Raw genomic sequence first — 20,552 nt, forward strand, 5'->3', positions numbered from 1 at the left:
CATTTCTAGCAACAACAAGGTTAGAAACCTCTTCAACAACAACCACAAGTTGCTCTGCAAGTTTTGCATCACACTCCTCAAACTAATCAACAAAACTAACTTCCATCTCAACCTTTCCATGCCCTCTTTTCTCTTGAACAAGTCTTCTAATTAGCCAAGCAACTCATTTCTAGATTGATAGACTCCAAATCCCTAAATCTCTATGAAACTCAACTATCCCTTCCTTAACTTGATCACTCAATCTAGCTTCCAACCAAGAAGACATATTTAAAATCTTCTTCTCCACCACATCATGGAGGTCTATAATCATTCCAGGGTCCAATCTTCTTAGAGGCATCTTCCAAGATCTTCGCAAACCCTCTGCAATAAATCCACACTCTTAACAATCACCAACCAGATCAAACCTTCAGTCAACAAGATTGAATTTCCATCTTTGCAACCATTGATCCATCTACAAGTCCTCTAAAATTGTAAGTTAGAAGCATGATATGCTACCTCACAATAAAGATATCTAGGTCTCTTGAAAGAAATATCCACCACAAGATCGAATCTTCTCTAATACCAGTTGATGTAGTTTAAGGCAAGAGAATCCCCAAAGGAGTTGTCATGGCCCCCAACCACACAAAAGAAGTATAAAAATAACACAAAGATTTAGATCCAAAATAATGCCAAATCTCATAATAGAATCATAAAAAATTTATCAATTATGCCCAGCTATAAGGCCTTCCACATTACGACCAAATACATAAGTAGTTACAATAGTAATTTTGCAAGATCTTCCAAGATCTAAATCCTAGCTATCCCAAATCCATAATCTAGTACAAAAAACCCCAAGAAGAATCTAAACTAGTGCTCGCAAGCCACCAAGCAACCTTCTTGTTTCCCAAGTTGCAACTACTAGATCTTCTTACAAACTTTTCTCTACTTAGCTGCTCTCTCTAGCCGACTTCCTTCATGCTAAATCACATGCTCAATTCCATGCTCTGTGTTTAATGACAAGACAAGACCCTCTACTTATACCAAACTGAACCACAAGTTGGCCTAACAAGTTACATTAAATAAACCCTCAAGCCACAAGTTACACTAAATAATGCCACCTATTAAATGCCTTTTTCTCTCTTTTCTCCAATTTTTTGTCACTTTCTCTCTCCTCCACAATTTTTGTTTAGTTTTTTTAATATATTTAAATTATGCCCCCTTTATTTTCTAATGCATGATGTTCCTTCATGAGTTTACCTAAAATCTTAACTATACCTTTTCATATATATAGAACTGCTCACCTTATAAATAATAATATTTATTTATGTAAATGGCATATTATTATGATAGTAGGTAGCATTGTGTATGAATAGTTGTATACATATGGATTTTGGCATTAATTAAATATTAATTAACATGTATGAGTTTAGTTTGATATCTAAGATGCAAATGCTTTGTCATGCTTTTCCTTTTTTCAACCTTCATAATTTACCTTGTGTCAACATTTTTTTGTGCTACTTCTCTATATGCCCTCCAATTGCAAGTAATGTGAAGAGATCATTCATCCTTGCATTTTGTAACTTGATATCAATAATTCATTTGGTTTTCTATATCATTTTTCATCCATGTCATCAAGGCTTTCATTGCCATGATTTATTTCACTTTATTTGGCACAATAGTTTTAAGGAAATTTAAATTATTATTACATTGTTTTATAATTCTCGTTTAATTCATGATTTAAAATCTTGGGTAAGAGAATACTTTACACTTTTTTTTACCACTTTCATAAGTTTTTATTATGCATGATCTCTAGGTTTGAGATAGTGCCAAGCTATCATTTTCCTTACATTTTGTAGAAAACGATATTAATTAATTTAGTTTTCTCAAACAACCTTGTCCATTTTTACAATTCAATCTTCCTTATATCAAAGTACTAGAATTAACATTTTTACCTTGTCCCTCTTGCACCAAGGTATCTTTGTGAAGAGAGGATCTATTTATACTCTTAAACATTGCATCTTCATTGGATAAATATTAATAGAAATACTGAATCTATCCTTACACACAAAAAATAGCCTAGAGAGGTATAATTATTTCTTATTTCTCTATCATTGCTAGAATTATCATTTTATACAAAGACTCTCATGAGATATATAGATTCCATGTGTTTCATTAAGAACATTATATGAAGACTATTGGAAATATTCAAGACTATGCTAGGTTACTGAGAGTGGAGGGGTGAATTAGTAACCTCTAAACCTTTATACATTTTAGCACTTTATAGCAATATACCAATTATCATTTATTGATCTAATTACATGTATGAGAAATTGAAAACATAAAAGCATCTACAACACTTGAACACAAGAATTGGTGACCCAGAAACCTTCCAAATAGAAAGTAAAACTAGGGTGGGGATGATACCCACAAAACTTCAATACTGCAACATAAAGTTGGTCTGTTAAGGCTTACATTGATCACTTCTTATGATCTACCCTGTTAGGAGCAATTGGGACTGCTAGGTCTACACAATAAAGTATTACAAACACACAATAAAGTATGCACTCAGTAAAGATATTTCGAGAAAGACTGTTAAGTCTACCTTGTTAAAGGAGTTAGACTGATTCTCTTGTTAGAATGAAATAATTGATCTCTAACTTACAACTGAATTGTTAATAGAGATTCCTTGATTGTACTGATCACTTTTCAATATGTCTTTGCTACTCCTTTTCAATATGGCCTTTAATGAATACTTTATACGTTGCTTGATTACATTCACATTCTTACATACTTGTGTTCATGAATTACACACTCACACACTACTACTTGGATATGATACAACACATTACATATATACCAATCCAATTTACATAATAATAAAGTCGGCCAATATACAAGTTAACGCAATTACAAAGTTGGCTCATATGACGACTCTCAAGTTCTAAAGACTGACTTGGTGAAGTTTTGATACTTGGTGTCCACTATCATTACTTGACATCATCATGTATTTGGTAGAAATAGAAGCTCGGTCCATACTAATAATCTTAAAGTAGTCTCAAACTTGGTCTACACTGGTGACTAGGTAGATACTGTGTAACCTAACTTAAACTGAATCACTAGTTTACCATGACTTCACTCAGTAAACACTATCTTCGTATTCTATGAACTGCTAGCTTGGTAGAAACTGCAAAGCTTGGGAACCACTAGATTGCTTAGGTTGAATTGCTAGACTTCACACTACTTGATTCTTCTTGTTTTGAACTATTGCACTTCACACTAACTGAATTCCCTTAGTAACCATTGGAATGCTCGGTGGCCACTTAAAATTAGTCCAGAAGACTCAGTAGCAACTGTAGAGCTTAATGGCTACTAAATTACATGGAAAATACTATATATTGTTCAATGAGCTCGGTAGCCATACAAAATCTAAATAAGTGTGTGTCACTAATAACAAACTTGACTGATATGTCAACAATCTCCCCCTTTTCCATTAGTGACAAAAACACTTATTAGCCAAATCTTATATACATCACCATGTGATATTGGCTTGGTAGGGTATACTATTTTGAGATTTTTCAAAATTTGTCTTTGTAAGTATATACAATATACTATACAACATATCTGCAAAATTCTCCTCTACTATATACATTTTCTCCTTTGCATGATTCTCCCCCATACAATATACATAGTCTCTCCCCCTTTTTGACACTAATGCCAAAGATTTATTCAAAACTTATTTTCATGGAGACACCAATATGAGATAGAAACTCAAAATGTACCTTAAGAATAAGTGCTAGAGTTTTATCCCAATTCTCTTGCAAAATCTTGCACGTATGTAGAGCAATTTGCACTTTTGCAAAGAGTTCTATCATGTGATCTGCAATAGAGAAGTTATTGTCATGGATCAAGGTTTTTGAGTAAACAATGTGTTTCTACATTGTATCCATGATAGGAAGGATCATATTCTGAATATCTATCAATGTAGATCAGATACTTGCTTCTTCTCTCAAAAACTTTGCCTGCATGTCTGACAGAAATTTGATCTTCATATGATGTGCAGAGCTTGAACTAGAGTCAAGTTGCAATCACTGTGCATTGGATTCTAGATCCTCATCAATCTTTGTCAGTTTTCTCTTTATCTCCTTTGTGAACTCAATAACATCACATAACTTCACAAAAAGTGATGTCACATTGATGCAAGATGATTCAAGATTGGTCAAAATTGAGGAAAGCTCAACTTGTTGAATAGCAATTTGCTGAGCAATCTGCTCAAGCACTTTATTATCAAATTTCTTTTTCGCTTTCTCAATTAACTTATCTTGACCACTAGTGTCCTCATTAAAATTTTGGATTGCCTCAACTAACTACAATAAAATAGGTTGAGAAGAATCTATCTCAATACCTATTGCCTTAGACAAAATGTTCTTGGCATCATTTATAATTTTATATTCTCCATCTCTTTCTTCTCTCAATTTCTTCTGCTTTGCCTTCTTTTGGAGGAGTTCACTAGCTATATGCATTTGATCCACAATGTGATTATCAAAGTCCCATTTGGGAATTTCTATTTTCTCATTTAGGTCTATATCCTCTTCTATCTCCTTTCCTCTACTAAAAAATCTTGTACTCAGTTGAGCCTTAGGTTCAACTATCCTTATACTTAATGCCTTTGTATTTGGGATATAAAAAATTGTAGATATACGAGGACTTACTTTGAAAATTGATATAGTACCAACTGATGGAAAACTAATAGGAATTCTTATTGAATCCAAAACTAAATAATTCATAACTAAAGTATCCATTACTGAAGTAGACAAAATTGTAGTATTCAAAACTGAAGTACTTACTGCTAAAGAGATCAAAATTGTAGAAGCCACTATATTTATTGTTGATGAATGTAACTTAGGAGCTAAAGAAGAGGGAGGCTACAACTTGGTAGATGAAGTGGTAGTTAGTTCTATCAATGATGTGTTGAGCTATGTGGGAGTGAAGAGTGATTGGATGTTTGAAGTACCTGTAGTTGTCGCAATCAAATTTGTTGAAGCTATCTTTGAGATTGATATGGCTACTAGTTTTCTTGGAGAGTGAGGAAATGAGGCAATGACTATAGCTACTATCTTCATAGGGTTAATCTCCTCATCATCTTCTTTGTCTTCCTCGGTAGCTTCTTCCTCTTTATCTTCTTCAACTTCCTCATTGTCAAAATGTGTGGGCTCAATGTAAGTTTCTTCTTCCTCATCATCACTATCATCATCATCATCCTTAACATCTACTAGGAAGTTACTTTTTTTATGCAAATGATAAACATTCTTCCACATGCTTGTGGAATTCTTAAATACATGCTCTATATCCTTGAACAAAATTAAACAAGTATTAAATCTAAGAGTCATTTCATCTTCATTTTTCTTCAAGGACTCTTTTACCTCAACATCTGTCATGCTTAGTAGCAACTACCTTAGGGTTTGTGCATAAATATCTTTTTCTATTTGCATTGCAAAGTCCCATCTTGGCTTTATTTTCTCTAATAATTTATTAGAGATTTGGGAGGCTATTTGGTCTGGCGAATACTTCCATTTTCCCATTTTGGTTAACATCAATTCTTCCACCTATTTCTTCTCTGATTCTGACCCGGTTTCATACTTCAAGGATTTGAAGTTGGTTATACCTACACCTTCTTCCATTTGTTTCAATTTTTCTTTGAAAGTGGGAGGAGGTTTGCTAAAGACAATATCACTGCCTTTCTTCCTAGACCTCCTTGTGAAGACTACAATGGATGGCTTTGGTGGCTTGGTGATGACCACCTTGCCTTTCTTCTTCAAGGGTTCTTCTTCTTTTTCTGATTCCTCTTCATCCTCTACCTCTTCATCTATATATTCTCCTTTGCCCTCAGTTAACATAAGAGGTGTGCTTGTTTTTAGTTTTACTATCCTCCTCTTACCTTTGTTAACCACTTGTGGGGGCTTTATCTCCAGCTCTATCCTTTCCTTTACCTCATCATATGCTCCAAAGTGCGGTGCCTTTAAATCAATAGGTTCATTAATTAGAGCTTCAATAATGTCCTTTGCCTCATCAATGTTTATCTCATAGGGAAGAGGTTTTACCCATACAATTCTAGGCTTTACTGCCCGAATGTAAACTTTGTCACAGTCTACCATGAAACATATATCATCTTTGTAATCTTCTACTAGCTTCTTAGGTATTCTAAATCTATTATTCATTTTCTACTTGAAAACTTCAAAGTAGTTATCCATAATGTAACAAAATTCTCTTTCATTTCTGCAATATATTCATTTATTTGATACAATATAGGCACATCTTTCCTCCATATTACCATGCCTTTGGATGGGAAGAAATTTTGAACATAGAAGAACAAACAAGTCAATGGAGAGCCAAATTTATAGGGGTTGTTCTTGGAAGTATGAATACGTTCTATGTTCTTGTTGAATTGTTTCACTAATAGATCTGCCAAGTCATAAGACAAATTGTTCTTCACAACTTTGTAGGCTAAGTCCATAGCTTCACATGATACACTATTAAGGTGGCTCGAACTATATATTTTGTGAGCTATCACATGTATCTTGAATTTCAATTCTGCATCAGTTACACTACTAATTTTCATGCCTCTGCCATCTCACTCAGCTAGGGTTTTCTTTTCTAGCTTAGCCTGACCTAGGGTTTTGTTGGTTTTGGATTTAGTGAGCATGGGAAGGTCAGTGATGCAATGAATCATCTTCTTGGTGATTAAAACTAGTTTCTCAAGCCATATCTGACCATTATGCACCCAACTTAGAATGTATCTGATCCATTTCATTTGAAAACCTTGGGTCATGTGAGGAATGTGGGTCAAACCTTTGTCTTCCAAATGTTTATGCTCGGGTTTGAGAACTCCATTAACACACAATTCACCTAGGGCATCATCCATTTGTAGGGTTCTAATTTCCTAAATAGAACACTTAAAATGAGTTCAAATATCATTAATAAGGAGTACCTTTGGAGGAATTTGTGATTGAGCTCCACTTGGGTGGAGGGTTTCTATGATCGTGGGCACAAGTTTGAAGTCTGGCACTTTCCACTCAACTCCTCAAACCAACATCTCAGACCCTTTCTTTTCTTTGTTATTGCTACTACTGGATGCCATGATTACTTTGTAAATTATCAAAACCTTGAAAACCTTACTGCAAATTCACCTGAATTTGCTTGATCGCACTGGAATTTTCTTTCTTCGCAATAGCACTTAGATTTCACAGTGAAAAAATGAATTTAATTTCATGCTTTTTGTTAAAAATTCACCATTAATGCTTGGTACAAAGGTAGTTGGGTTGACATCATGGTTTACATTATGCTCGACATGCTATCATCCACTATTCAATTGATTACTCGATGAAGGCCCCATGACTCGATAATCATGCGTGACTTGTTACTCTCGACCTTGCTCCGTAAAGTCTATGACTCAACCACACTCAATAGAGAAGGTAACTCAGTGATAACTAATATTGTTCTTCCTTAGTGATCCTTTTGTATCTTGAATACTGATTTGGATCTTTGCCAGCTTTCAATTTGGAACTCTTTGAATGTGATCTTGATAATGCAATTCTAGTTCTCCTTTGAAAACCTAGTCAAAAATGGTGGAGTCACCCACTTCTTGAGTGACATGACCATCATTACTTGAACTAGCATCCTTAGTAGATTTAGGAATCCATTACTGCCACATCTACTTTCGAATGTTATCTACTTTTTCTTTCTTTTCATCTTCAACTCTACCTGTAGTCATGCAATTCTTGGCTAGATGACCAAGTTTGGTACAAGTAAAACATCTTATAGTGGTATCTCTCTTCCTTGTGTGATGTTTAACATAATTCATGCCAATGTGTCCATATTATCCATAGTAAAGACATCTACACCAAGTGTTGTAGTTCTAACCAAATATTGCTTTCACAATTTGCTCTGCTAGATTGAATGACTTAGTTCTACAATCTGATGCCTTGTGACCTTGTTTCTTGCATTTGTGACACTTGCCCTCAAATTTTGGCTTCTCTTTGAATTCATTAGCCCTGTGACCATGTTGATTGTAATTGAAGTATTTTCCATTAAATTTTTCTTTACCATTACTCCAACATTTGTTTGATGTATGACCTATCTTACCACAATGATTGCAAGTAGGTCTTTGATTCCTTTGAGCACCTTGTTTGGAGGATTCACCTTCTTCTTTGTATCCAATTCCTTCTTTATCCCTTTGTCTATAGAGATTCTAGTCATTCAGTTGATTTAATTGATTCATGTCTACTTGGGATTTCATCATTATTTCATTGATTTATTTTTTAGTGTTTAGGTCATTTTTCAATCTTTCACTGATTTGCTTTTTAGACCTCCACTCATTTCTTATTCTTTCATTGATTGTCTTTCCAAATTTAGATCATTTCTTAATCTTTCATTGATCTATCTTTGGCTCATGATTTCCTCATTTGAATTTGAGTTTTGGTCCATAAGATCTACATGTTGAAGAGATTGGGGTTGGATCTCATTGTTTCTTCTATCCATTTCTTCTTTCATCTTGTTCCTCCATTCCAAGATTTCACATAGCCTTACTGACTGAGTTTCTTGTTCTCTTTTGAGCTTTCTTACTTCTTCTTGCAAGGAACCACTAGTACATTTGGCCCCATTTTTAGACCAAAAATTTCAACCATTTATTAAAATATTTTAGATTGGTAAGAATATGCAAGGAAAAATATCTTTAAAAAAAAAAAAATCCATGCCCGTGTTGGTCAAAATTTTGACCAACATGGGCTTCATATTGTTTTGAAAATGGAAAAGGTCGATGCCTTATTTCATTGTCAATGTGGTTGTTTGACATTTTACTATTGGAGTTTTAGGGTTTAGAGAATAACATTGTGATTATTTCCCTTGTAAGATCCAATGATGATAGAAATATTGGATATTTGGCTAAGCAAAATAGGCTGTGCATTTTTGTATCGCGAACAAGAGGAGCACTATATTTCTGTTGCAATCACAACTTGTTAGATTTCAAAGAGAAAGATTGTTTGAGTGAGGAAATATATCTTCGTTGTCCAAGACATCCTTGTGACCATCCTTTTGTTATATGCAATAAAGATGCATCTTCTTTCAATCCTCTATTCTACACATTGCCTTGCAGGGCTCTTCTCCAATGTGGTCACCTATGTGTAAGCACTTGTCATGATGGTAATCATCCACTCTGTGTTGAACAAGTTCTTTTTCACTTCAAAGATTGTGGCTACAAAGCAACAAAGGATTACTCACAAGATGAGGAAACAAAGCTCTATTTGGAGGAAATAAGTTACATGTTTGATAAGTGTGGACACATAGATGTTTTCAAATGTTGGCCAGTTATGAAAAAGTGAGGCTTATTTTGTAAGCATTCCTACCCTAGAGAGTTGGAATGCAAATATCCATGTACTCTCAAATGCTACCAAGACTACAAATAAAAATCATGTGATATTTTCCTTACGATAGAAAAGGAGAAAGCTGCAAAAGAAAAGGAACAAGAGGTTAAGGAGCTTGCATTGAAATAGGAAGAATGAGTGTTATGCACACTCATTGTGGTCCATTATCATCAGATTGTGCCTCTAAATTTCTACCTAAACCTGATAATCTCAATCCACTTTTTCCTTATCCAAACTGTGTCACGTAGGAGATTGAAAGGTCTTGGTCAGTCATGTAATCATACATACATCACACTTTGCACAAGGGCTACACAGATTTGCACAATCATCTTTGGTCTGTCGAATGCTTAATCTCCCACCTGACCCTCAAAATTTTGAGTGTGATGAGCATTGGTAGAAATAGTGCAAATCTGACTCATTTGCACCACTTTGTGACATTGAATAAACTCTATAGAACCTATGGCATGCATTGAGGTCTTCTTCCAGGAGGTCTTCTTCCAATTTGAGACATCGAATCAACATCTAAAGAGTAGTGTAGAATCACTTCATTCACAGCCAGCTGAATGAGAGGCTTTATGCTTTGCACACTCTTGTTCCCAAAATCACCAAGGCACTATTCCAAATTAGGGTTTTCTTTTCTTTTCTGGTTTCTTTTTCTTCTGTTTCTTAAAGATTCTATTTGAAGTTCTCCATTTGTTTTTTCTGAAACAGGGTTTTTTTTTTTACTTGTGTAGATGGACAAGGCATCAATTGTTGGAGATTCCATTAGCTATGTACAAGACTTGCAGAAGTAGGTGAAGGACATTAAAGTGGAGATCTGCAATTTGACTGTGTGCTACACAAAATTTCTCAAGGTTTGAGTTTTATATGATAGTCGGGATGCCTTAATTATAATAGCTACTATGATGCTTCTGGTAGCCATTCTTAGTTTTTGTATGTTCCTTTCTCTCTCTCTCTCTCTGTGCATCATTTCCTACAAACATTAAAATAGAATGTTCTAGCTTTAGTGGTTCTAGACTCTACTATTTTTGTTATTGGTTCCTCTATTCTACTATAGGTAAAATATATCATATCTATATTGATGCTTTTAAGGGTGATTGACTGACAGTATTGACTATTCTTGGCTTCAAGCATATTATATGTGGGTAAGGCTTATTTTGGTTTCTTCAAAATTTTAATATACTTCATGAAAAGTAGGTTTTTAAGTTTATTTTTATTTTTCTCCACTTGATAAGATTTACTACTTATGGCAAGTTGGACATTATTGGATGGTTGCTTGTGACGAGAACATTTGTTTTCAGCCATGTGTTTATTGCACTTAACAAGTAAGTTCCCATTTGTTGAATGCGAGTTTATTATAAATGCTATCATTATTAATCTATATCTACTCTACCTCTAAGTTTGTTTGGTTGAAACTAGGATTTTGAAATTTTTTGGTGAAAAGAGATTTAGATTTAAAAGGGGTTAGTGTTATTTCTATAAAGATTAGGATCTTAAAATCTTTTTACTAGAGATAAAATCTGAGGCTTGATTACAGGGTTATTCAATTATCTACGAAAGTAACAAATAGCCTAATTAGCTAAAGTCACTTTTTGTATTTATGAGGCTTTAAAATGACTAGATTATGGATACTTGGACCTTTCTTAAGGGGATCTATAGCCGTTAGATTATACCTGTTTATATTGATTTTCTTCCTTCATAGCTATCTTCATATGAAGATTGTTACAGACATAATAGTCTAGTATTCTTTCTCTAGGTCTTCACTTCAAGCATTATACTTTATTGGACAGTCTTATACCTCAACCTTGGTCTTATAGCTCAATCCTGGTGTTTGCTCTAAATCTAAAAGGATGAAGCTTGAAAACTTGATTTTAGGCCCTAGGGTATAACAAACATTTCCAAATTTATAGTAGATTTTTTCTGAGATATCTCAATATTTGAAAGTTGAAACGTCTCATTCTGTATTCCCAAAATAATTTTTCCTATTTAATTCTCCTAATCTAACATTCTCTTCATTTCAGGATTCATATTGATCTTTATTTGATTTAGCCATACAATAAACAATAAAATAATGATGGAACTAAGCCTTTTTAGAGATTGGATTTCTACATTCATTCATACCTTTTTCTTTTGTAATAAACCTTGCTCCACTCACTTTTATTAGGTAATGAAATGGTTATCAGATGTTGGTAGATACTTCTGCTCTTATGCTTTAGCAGCTAAATTGTTTTTGGGATATAGAGGAAGTGTTATGCTTCACTAGGTGATCACTAGTAACACCCATTCCACCAGGTTTCTACGATGTTGCAAATATGATTTTCCTTACATGCACTCAGGCAACAATTAGTGTAAGCCTTATTATGTATCTTGGAGGCAAGATCTAATCCAAAGAAAACTTACAAAGTTTTAACTATTATATTAACATATTTCTATTTCAAAAGATATGCTTCAATTGGTCTTAGAGCCAATTTAGTCTTGAAGGTTTCAAAAATCTACTAACATCATAATATGTACTTTGATTGTTCTTAAAACCAATTTAACCTTGAAGATTTCAAAAAATTATTAATCTTTAACATACCCATGGAGGATTTCTGCATAAGATAATATATGAACATTGAAATAGACCATTACCTATCTTGATACATGCTAAAGACACCACTATCGTGAATCAAGTCATAAGTTCAGGGATATGTTGAAAAGGCCTCACACTTGCAATTTAAAAACATGCCTTTGTCATACCATCCACATAGGCTTAATAGAATACTCTTGGTGAGTCCAAGTACCAAAACCATGTTATCTCATATCAAACAATTTATGTTAATATTTTGGACAACACCTAGGCAGTAATTTTTCATGATAGGGGTTTGTGGAAAGTCATAACTTGAAGATATGTGAAGGTTACATCTAGGTTTAACTTTGAAGAAAAATTGGCCAAGCAATTGTTAGGGACTTCTTACATTAAACAACAAAATATCTTCAATTTGGGAGCTATTCATTCAGTTCCCATTTCACCTTAACTCTAATCACGAGGTGTAGCAAGGTCAGATGCTATATCAAATTTTAGAAAATAGTCACAATATTATTGGGTAACTCTGGATTTGACTGCATTGTCCATTTTTTATTAACACTTTGGATCATATTCTATAATCAATCATTTCTATATTCATATGAATCACAGAGTATGATTTAACATGTTAATAAAAAATTGTTAATACCATCAAATCCAAAAACCATCTGACAATTTATCATAGACTGTAGAAACTTCATGCATGCAGGGAAAAATGTTGCCTAATTGTGGGTCCAATAATGTATCATAGATTGTAGAAACTTCATGCATGCAGGGCACAATGTTACCTAATTGTGGGTCCAATATTAGATTTGAGAATATGCCCAAAAATATTTTTCTTACCAGTTGTGATAAGTACTAATCAATCCATGTTCATAGATGGCACTATGATTCTTTAGTTTTGCATCAGATGGAAAAGTATTCATGATCCATGAGCGATCATTTGCCAAGGCAGCAACAAAGCCTCCCAAATCAGAGTTCATGTCCATGATGTTTCTATATCCTCCTTGCCCCAGATGGCCATTGAATGTTTTTTAGTATGAAACTCTCTCATTCCATAGTTTGTTATCTTCACCAAACTTTTCAGCTGTAATTCCAGGGAGACTGCCACTGCTTATCCTCGGAGGGACAACTATAAGATGTTTTGGCCTTTTTTTTAAGTCCCCCCTACAAAATCATGGATATCATTCACCTCTGGAAGTGGTGTTATGCAAGTTTCCATCTTCTTATACCTTCCATTCAACAAGAATTCAAATTGTCAGCAACAAAAATATATCAAACAAAGCTAAGCTATAAAGATGATCTAATAGATTGACATATATTCCTAATTTACACTAAAAGATGTTGAGGAGATGCTCTGATACCAAATTATTATAATGTTTCATTCCAGAATACTTATATTTCTATAAAATAAAAATGGGTAAAATTATATACCAGTCAACATCAAGGTTGTCAACTTCACATATTTGGGTAGTTTTGTAAACACATCTTCTTTTAACACAATAAATATGGTTTGTGGGCTTTTTCCATATAGTGAGGTCACCCTTTGAACAACCTTCTTCCATCATAGAGACTTTGCAACATCTTTAATTGCATCTTGGTCTTCTTTCAAGTCCTTTGGAGTTCTTTCCCAACCCTTGTGATATTTTTTCCAATTTATACGAGGACCAGATAAAATCCAATACCCACTAGGCCTCAACACCTTATCCACTTCTAGTAAGTGAATTCCATATGGTGGGAAAAAGCATAGGTTAGGTTAGAAATTTTTTTTACATCCATTAGTAAAGCTCTACTAAAGAAATAGGTTGGATTTAGATAATTACCATAGTCTTTCCATGGAATAAGACAATGAGAGCAGTGAACCATATCAAATGATCTTGCTGGATATGACATCCTTTTAGAAGCCATGATACCAATGATTGCTAGAACACCATGTTCCAGAGAAAACTATACTTGTGCTTCATGTGTATCCCTCAGTGCAAAGGACATGGTTAAAATGTTTTTCTTTAGTAGGTAAGCATACCAACTAGCAACCTACAAATCATTATGAAAGAGGGTCACTCTCCAATTCTGGTAGTTGATGTATGAGATCAAATGAACAATCGATATCAATTTCATTTGATTTATGCAAAATGTAAATATATAACTTATTGTTTGTCTATGTTAGTGGAAAGCAAGTTAGTGCAATCAATGAGAAAGTTTAACCTGTAAGAAATAAAGTAATTTTTGATCTACTGGTTAGATGCTTTGATCATTGAAATTTTAGAAGCCTTAAGTTCAAACAATAAATGGAAGGTTCTTTAGGGAAACTCAATCTTGTACCAAAAGTAAGAAATTATTCATAGTAGTAGAAACTGTTAGGAGACAAGATAATTTGACCCAAAAAAGTGACTTGGGAATGCCTATTAGAACAGGGTATAACTATACATTAGTCTTAAGTACCTCCCTAGACAAATCCCCGAGGAATTAGATTCTAAGGAAGGCCAAATTATACACTCTCTCATGAAATCATGTAAGTTGACCAAGAGATCTGTCTTACATCAACCATATTACAAAATTTGATGATACAGGGTCCTAATATGATACTTAAAGACTTCATCTCAAAAAATACAAGGTTGCAGCATGTAAATCAATAAATTGGATCAATGGTTGAAGTCTTATAGTTCAGTAGACCAGTAGAAAATAACTTATAAGAGCACTCCAAAATTTAAAGGATCCATTAGTCTGGTTTCATTGCTATAGACCAACATTCAGATCACTCACTCCATCACATGAAATGCAATGATGATAGACTCTTCATTTGTTTGGTATTTGAATACATGGATTGTGATCTCAGGAATTACATTGACAATCTATCCAAGGAAAAAATACCTCATAATATTATTAAGGTATTTTTCTATGCTAAGAAATAATGTTTCAACTTTTACATATTATAAATTAAAGTTTCTCATGAGTTAAGGTAGATACCAAGTGTTGCGTTTGATTCAAATTATTTATACTTTCTTTTGTAATAAATCAATGTTGGTGTATAATATTATATTCTAAGGTGCCTTAAGAACTAAGGAAACTCTTGAGGTGAACTATGGTAGTTTCATTTAGATTATCTATATGAATCACTGGCTCTTTGGTCTTGTTGCTGGTATTTAATTCTATCTTGCTTTAGTCCCCAACCCCCTTCTTATTAAGAAGTTATTATGTTGCAGAGCTTCATGTACTAGTTGTTGAAGGGAGTTTCTTATTGCCATTGTCATGATGCAATGCACAGGTTCTTCTATTTGTATCACATGCATTGTGTTGTGGGTCAATTTTGAATTTTTTTTTTTTGACAAATTAGTGACGAAGAAACTTCATGATGCACTTTGGGCTGATAGGATCACTTACAAAAGTACTATTGGTATGTCTCCCTTTCAATTGGTATATGATGTAGATGCAACCATTCATTTCCTTTAGAACTCATTCCCTGAGTCTATAAAAGGTAATAAAAGATGAAAAATTCCAATTTGGTATTGAGAAGAGAATCATGTACTTGAATCATCTAGAATAGAAAAGCATCATAAAAATGTAAATAATATATTCAATAAGATATCATTGAAAAGCATCATAAAAATGTAAATAAGATATTCGATAAGATATCTTGACAAAGATACTTTTAAATTGGAGATATGGGTTTTTTTGGGATAATTAAAGAAATCTAAAGGATTGCATAAAAAGTTTGACTCTTTGTGGATGAGTCCTTTAAAAATAAAAAAAAGGTGCTAGGTAACAATTCCTTCCTTTTGGAATACCCATATGGTACCAATCTTCCTCATTCCTACAATGGGCAAGATTTAAAAACTATCTAATCTAGTGCCCCCCTCTTTCCCTTGTACACAATATCCTTCTTTCTTCTATTTTATGTGTCTATTCATTTGTGTCTACTCTTTTGACCTCGATCATTTGGATTCTCTCTATCTTGATATTCCTTCTCTCCCTTCAGATCTATTTTTAGTTACATTCCATTTTTCTTTGTTTCTAAAGGTTTCCTTTTTTTGAGAACACAAGTCTAATTAACTTGTTGTGGTCTTGGTCCGCTTTCCTAACTATTAGTCTCACATGGCATTTCCAAAGTTGGTATAGAGTTATGGTCTTTCTTAAATCCCCAATCCCTTGACAATGTGTGAAGTATTTCCAATTGGTTGGTGAGAGGTTTTAATAAGCTTAAAATCCCCAATTACTAGTTAGAAGTCTAGGATAATAGGTGACTGATTGACTAGTGAGTTGATAGTCTTAGTGAGTTGCAATTTACATGGCTTGAAATCTGATTTAGTTGACTATAAGGAACTTTAAAATTAATGAAACAAGACAACTTGATTTGTTGGGAATAAACAAGATGTGGGTGTTAGGATTTAGATTTTGTAGATTAATGAAACAAGACAACTGAGCCTTTGATGTTAAGTTGATATGGTCAATATATGAGGATCAAGAAAGGTTCTCTACCAAAACTCTATAACTTGAAGATTTGGACTCATGGAATAAGCACTATCTAGTAACTTAAAAGATCTTGTCATGGGTTCAACAATATAAGATTTCAAAAGAAGTCATTGTGAATGCCAATATTAAGATGTATTGTGGAATTCTTGGATTCAAGAAAGTCCACTAATTGGTAAGGAAGAGGAAGAAAACTCCCCAATCCAAAGGGACTTGGATTGGTTTAATCCTTGGGAGCATGGTGTAGGGAACCTAGGAAAAAGCCTAAACAAAGAGTCATTTAGACTCATGGATGGTTTAATGATCCAAGATGTGAATGTAATGGGACCTATGGTCTATTTTATGTTTAAACATGTTTGATGTAACAAGCCTAAATTATAAAGGCAATGTAATAGAGGTTAGGGCACTATAAGGTCAAAATGTACCTAGGAGGCTCATAAGGGGTCAATTTGTTAATCCTAGTTTAATTTAGGGATCTAAAGGCCTATAAGGTCTAAAAAAAATGTAATATGGTCTCAAAGACCAATTAAAAGTTGTAAAAGCACCAAGAGTGCTCAAAAGTTGTAGTTTGCCCATATTGGCAATTTAGGCCTAGTAAGGCTTGTAAGGGAGTCTAAGGGTTTTAAGGGATTTAGGTGTATTTAGAAGTCTTAATGAAGTTCTAAACCTTTAAAATAAAATAAAATAAAATAAAATCATAAATGGTTGTAAGTTGTCGAATTTGACACTTAATGTCAACTTAGACAACAAATTTTAGTTTATAACTAACTGGTAATAGTTAGATAACTGACTGTATAGTTAGACAACAGTTTTTTTAGTATTGTTTGGATTTATAAGGGAGGTGGGCATCATTAGAGCTTAGAGAGGAGTCTTTGGAGTTTTGGAAGGAGTTGGCGATTGAAGGAATAGATGTATTGAAATTTTGGAACAATAAATAATAAATTTCTTGCAAACAGTCACTTCTCTGCCTGTGAGGACACAATATGGTGTTTGTATTGTTAAATTATTTATTTCAATTCCATATTGACTAGAAATGTATTAGATTGATGATATTATAAGTTTTTATTCATTCCAATTACATTTTTTTTGTTAACATTTGAAGCAAAAAAAGACAAGTTTATTGCTGACTGCCCTAACAGAGTGTTCATGAAACCAGTAATTTGTTTTGAAGACACCATGAATGTGATAGACTTCCCCACTTACTATGCTTAATGTGAGTTTTGTGGAGAGACCAAAAAAAAAGTATGATATGTATCCATATGTGTTTGGTTTCATATGAATGTAAGGATGTGGTGGCAGAGAGTAGTTTATGGAAGAAGGTTAAAGATGACTATCTCAGAAAACTATAGTCTAGTGCAAGGGCAATATCTCCCAACTCAACTATTGGATCATTTAGATTTTGAGATATGTGGACCTAAATATACACATTCTCATGGTGAATTCTTTTGATGTGGGTCTAACTCTGACGGAGAGTGTAGTGGACAAAGGAGCTGGTGAGTAAAGTGTGGATTTATTATTTTTGATTAAATAGGTTGAAGTCAACATTAATTATTATTATTTTTTAAGTTTGAATAGATTTGAACTTAAGACATTCTAAATAAGAGGTTCATAATTTACCATTTTATTGTAGGCTCTTATTTGATCAATTTCTTTTGTTGTCTTTTCTCTCTCAACAATTGATTTTATGGGGATTAGTCCAAAAACCAATGAGAAAAGAATTGAAGTGGAGCAATGTGTTTTGAGTGAGAAGATGGCTCTGAAATACTTTCATTTTGCCCCCAACAGACTTAAGAATTAGCAATTTGGGGTCACCTAAAAAGTCCTCTAGCTCAAACCCAAAACAAGCATATGCTTTCTTCTATGATATCAACTCATGATTACCACAATTTGATTTGGTTAGACAGTTATAGGAGCCAATTAATTTGATTGAAGAAGGTTAACTCTTCAAACTAGTTTTAACGTAATGTAGTTAATGGCCTTAATCTAAGATACACACATTAAGCCTGTTAGAATCTTACATGTTTTTTCTTATTCTTCTCTATATATGTCATTGTATTTCAGATTCTTCTTTACAAAATGTATAATGGTTTTGGGATTTAGAGGGAAAGTTTCCCTATTTTTAGGGAAATGGATTTTTCTTTATAAAATCTTTTTCTTATTCTGATGATATATCATAGAATGGGGAATGTTTGTTTTTTTATAGAATCTTTTTCTCATTCTGATGATAGATCATAGAATGTATTTCAAAACATTGATCCTTAAAGAGAAACAAACAGTCAAATTTAGGATTAAAAATTTTCATGTCAAATGAATTGTAGAAATTTGATAGTATTTATGTTTCCATATTTGTAAAATAATTGAAGGCATCTTGATGTGTTCCTCTAAATTGGCTCTGAAGGATCCAATGCCCTCAGTTCAAGTACTCTTTCATATTTCTTAATTATATTATGATTGCTTACATATTGTATGTGACTTTTTACTATGATTGCTTGCTTAACATATTCAATCTTATTTTTAAATGCAATAAACTACCCCTGATATAGCTTGATCTATCCTTTGTGCATAATGAATCTACTTTAGTGCAACATCAATGTATTTTACAGTTTTGTTCCTTTCAAACAATGTATCGTGCATTAGAGTCATTTGTATATAGTACTGCACATAAAAACTATAGTCCTATAACTTTATATGCAAAATGGGGAAAAACATGGCTAATATCCCTATTCTCCATTATCAAACAAGTGAACCAAAAGATTAAGATTTCTTTTAATGAACATCTTTTAACACCATAGCTAAAAAATTCTCTTGCTTTTAGCAATGTTATACCATGACCACACTTTGTTCATGAATTCTATCAAAAAATTCACATGCCTTGTCTATGCTTCCATTTTTCAAACATGTCTACCATGGCAATTGTGACTACAACATCTGGCAAAAATTATTTATGCTTTAATGCATGTCCATAGCTTATTCCAAAGCTCTTGTTTTCACATAGGCACCAATAATACTGGCAAAGGTTGTGTGATTTAGCTTTATACCTGCCAATTGCATTTGCTTGAATATAAACACACATGTTATATATGTGTTTAAACATATATAAAAACACAGTTTTCTTAGCAAATTGAGTATCTTTCTTTCTTAGTTTCAATGGTGTGAGCTCTTTCTTTGCCTCTTGGTCTATGGACTGTAGAACTTTGAGCTCAATGGGTAGCCCATGGAAATCTTAACTAGGCACATAGTGCAATTTATACCCTTCAAGCAACATATATCTATTGATAAAATCTTTCAGTATCTTGTTCAAGGCATGCCTGATATGCAAATATCCTAGCATAGATCCTACTCATGATTATGAAGGCACATATCCTACAGATGATGAAGGCCCTGATGTGCATCATAGTGATAGAGGTACATATTCAATTTTTATTGAAAATTAATTATGTAATTATTAATAAAATTTGGCATCTTAAATTGAAATTGGTGTAATCATTATGTGATAATTTTTGAGTATGGAGAACGCCATAGTAATGGAGTCGAGTTTGATGTTAGTGTTGAGCATGTTGAGGTTGGGGCTAAACAAAATGTGGTAGATGATGTGGCACTATCAAGTAAAGAAAAATCCCTATTATGTTCTTTAAATGAATGAAATACTTATAACATTAAAAAAAATGTTTAAAATTAAAACCATTTATTTCTTATTACAGGGGTGCATCAGCCTTATGCTCGAAAAAAGAAGAGGAAGCCTCATCTTATAAGATTAGAACCACAAGAGCCATAGGAGAATGTCAAAGATAGTCACGATGTGCCTATTAGCCTTTATACCGAAGATAGTCACAATGTGCCTATTAGCCTTCATAATCATGAGTAGGATCTGTGTCAATAGTAGAAGGATGTAGTGAAATGTCATGCACATTGTTATCATTGTTTGAAATTAACATCAAATCGATTATTTCTCATGAAGTTCTCAATTTTCGTTATTATTGATTAAGCCTATTTACCTTTGTGTGAACCAATGCACCAAAATATTTTACATTTATTTGGCTACTGGAATTTGTGTTGCGGTGGGCAACCACTAATTTATAGCCTTACTTGAAGCCAATTTGTTTTTCCTCTTCTATGGGCGCTAG

General features: G+C 33.4%; 1 pseudogene; it reads right to left on the reverse strand.

Annotated features, from left to right (window-relative positions):
- Positions 1-290: 290 nt before the first annotated feature.
- Positions 291-20,552, reverse strand: part of LOC149550469 (putative methyltransferase PMT18) — a 39,873-nt pseudogene continuing 19,611 nt past the window's right edge.

The sequence above is a fragment of the Cupressus sempervirens genome, chromosome 7 (genome assembly GCF_028749045.1).
Source record: "Cupressus sempervirens isolate cs-2001-9-10 chromosome 7, ASM2874904v1, whole genome shotgun sequence".
Lineage (NCBI taxonomy): Eukaryota > Viridiplantae > Streptophyta > Pinopsida > Cupressales > Cupressaceae > Cupressus > Cupressus sempervirens.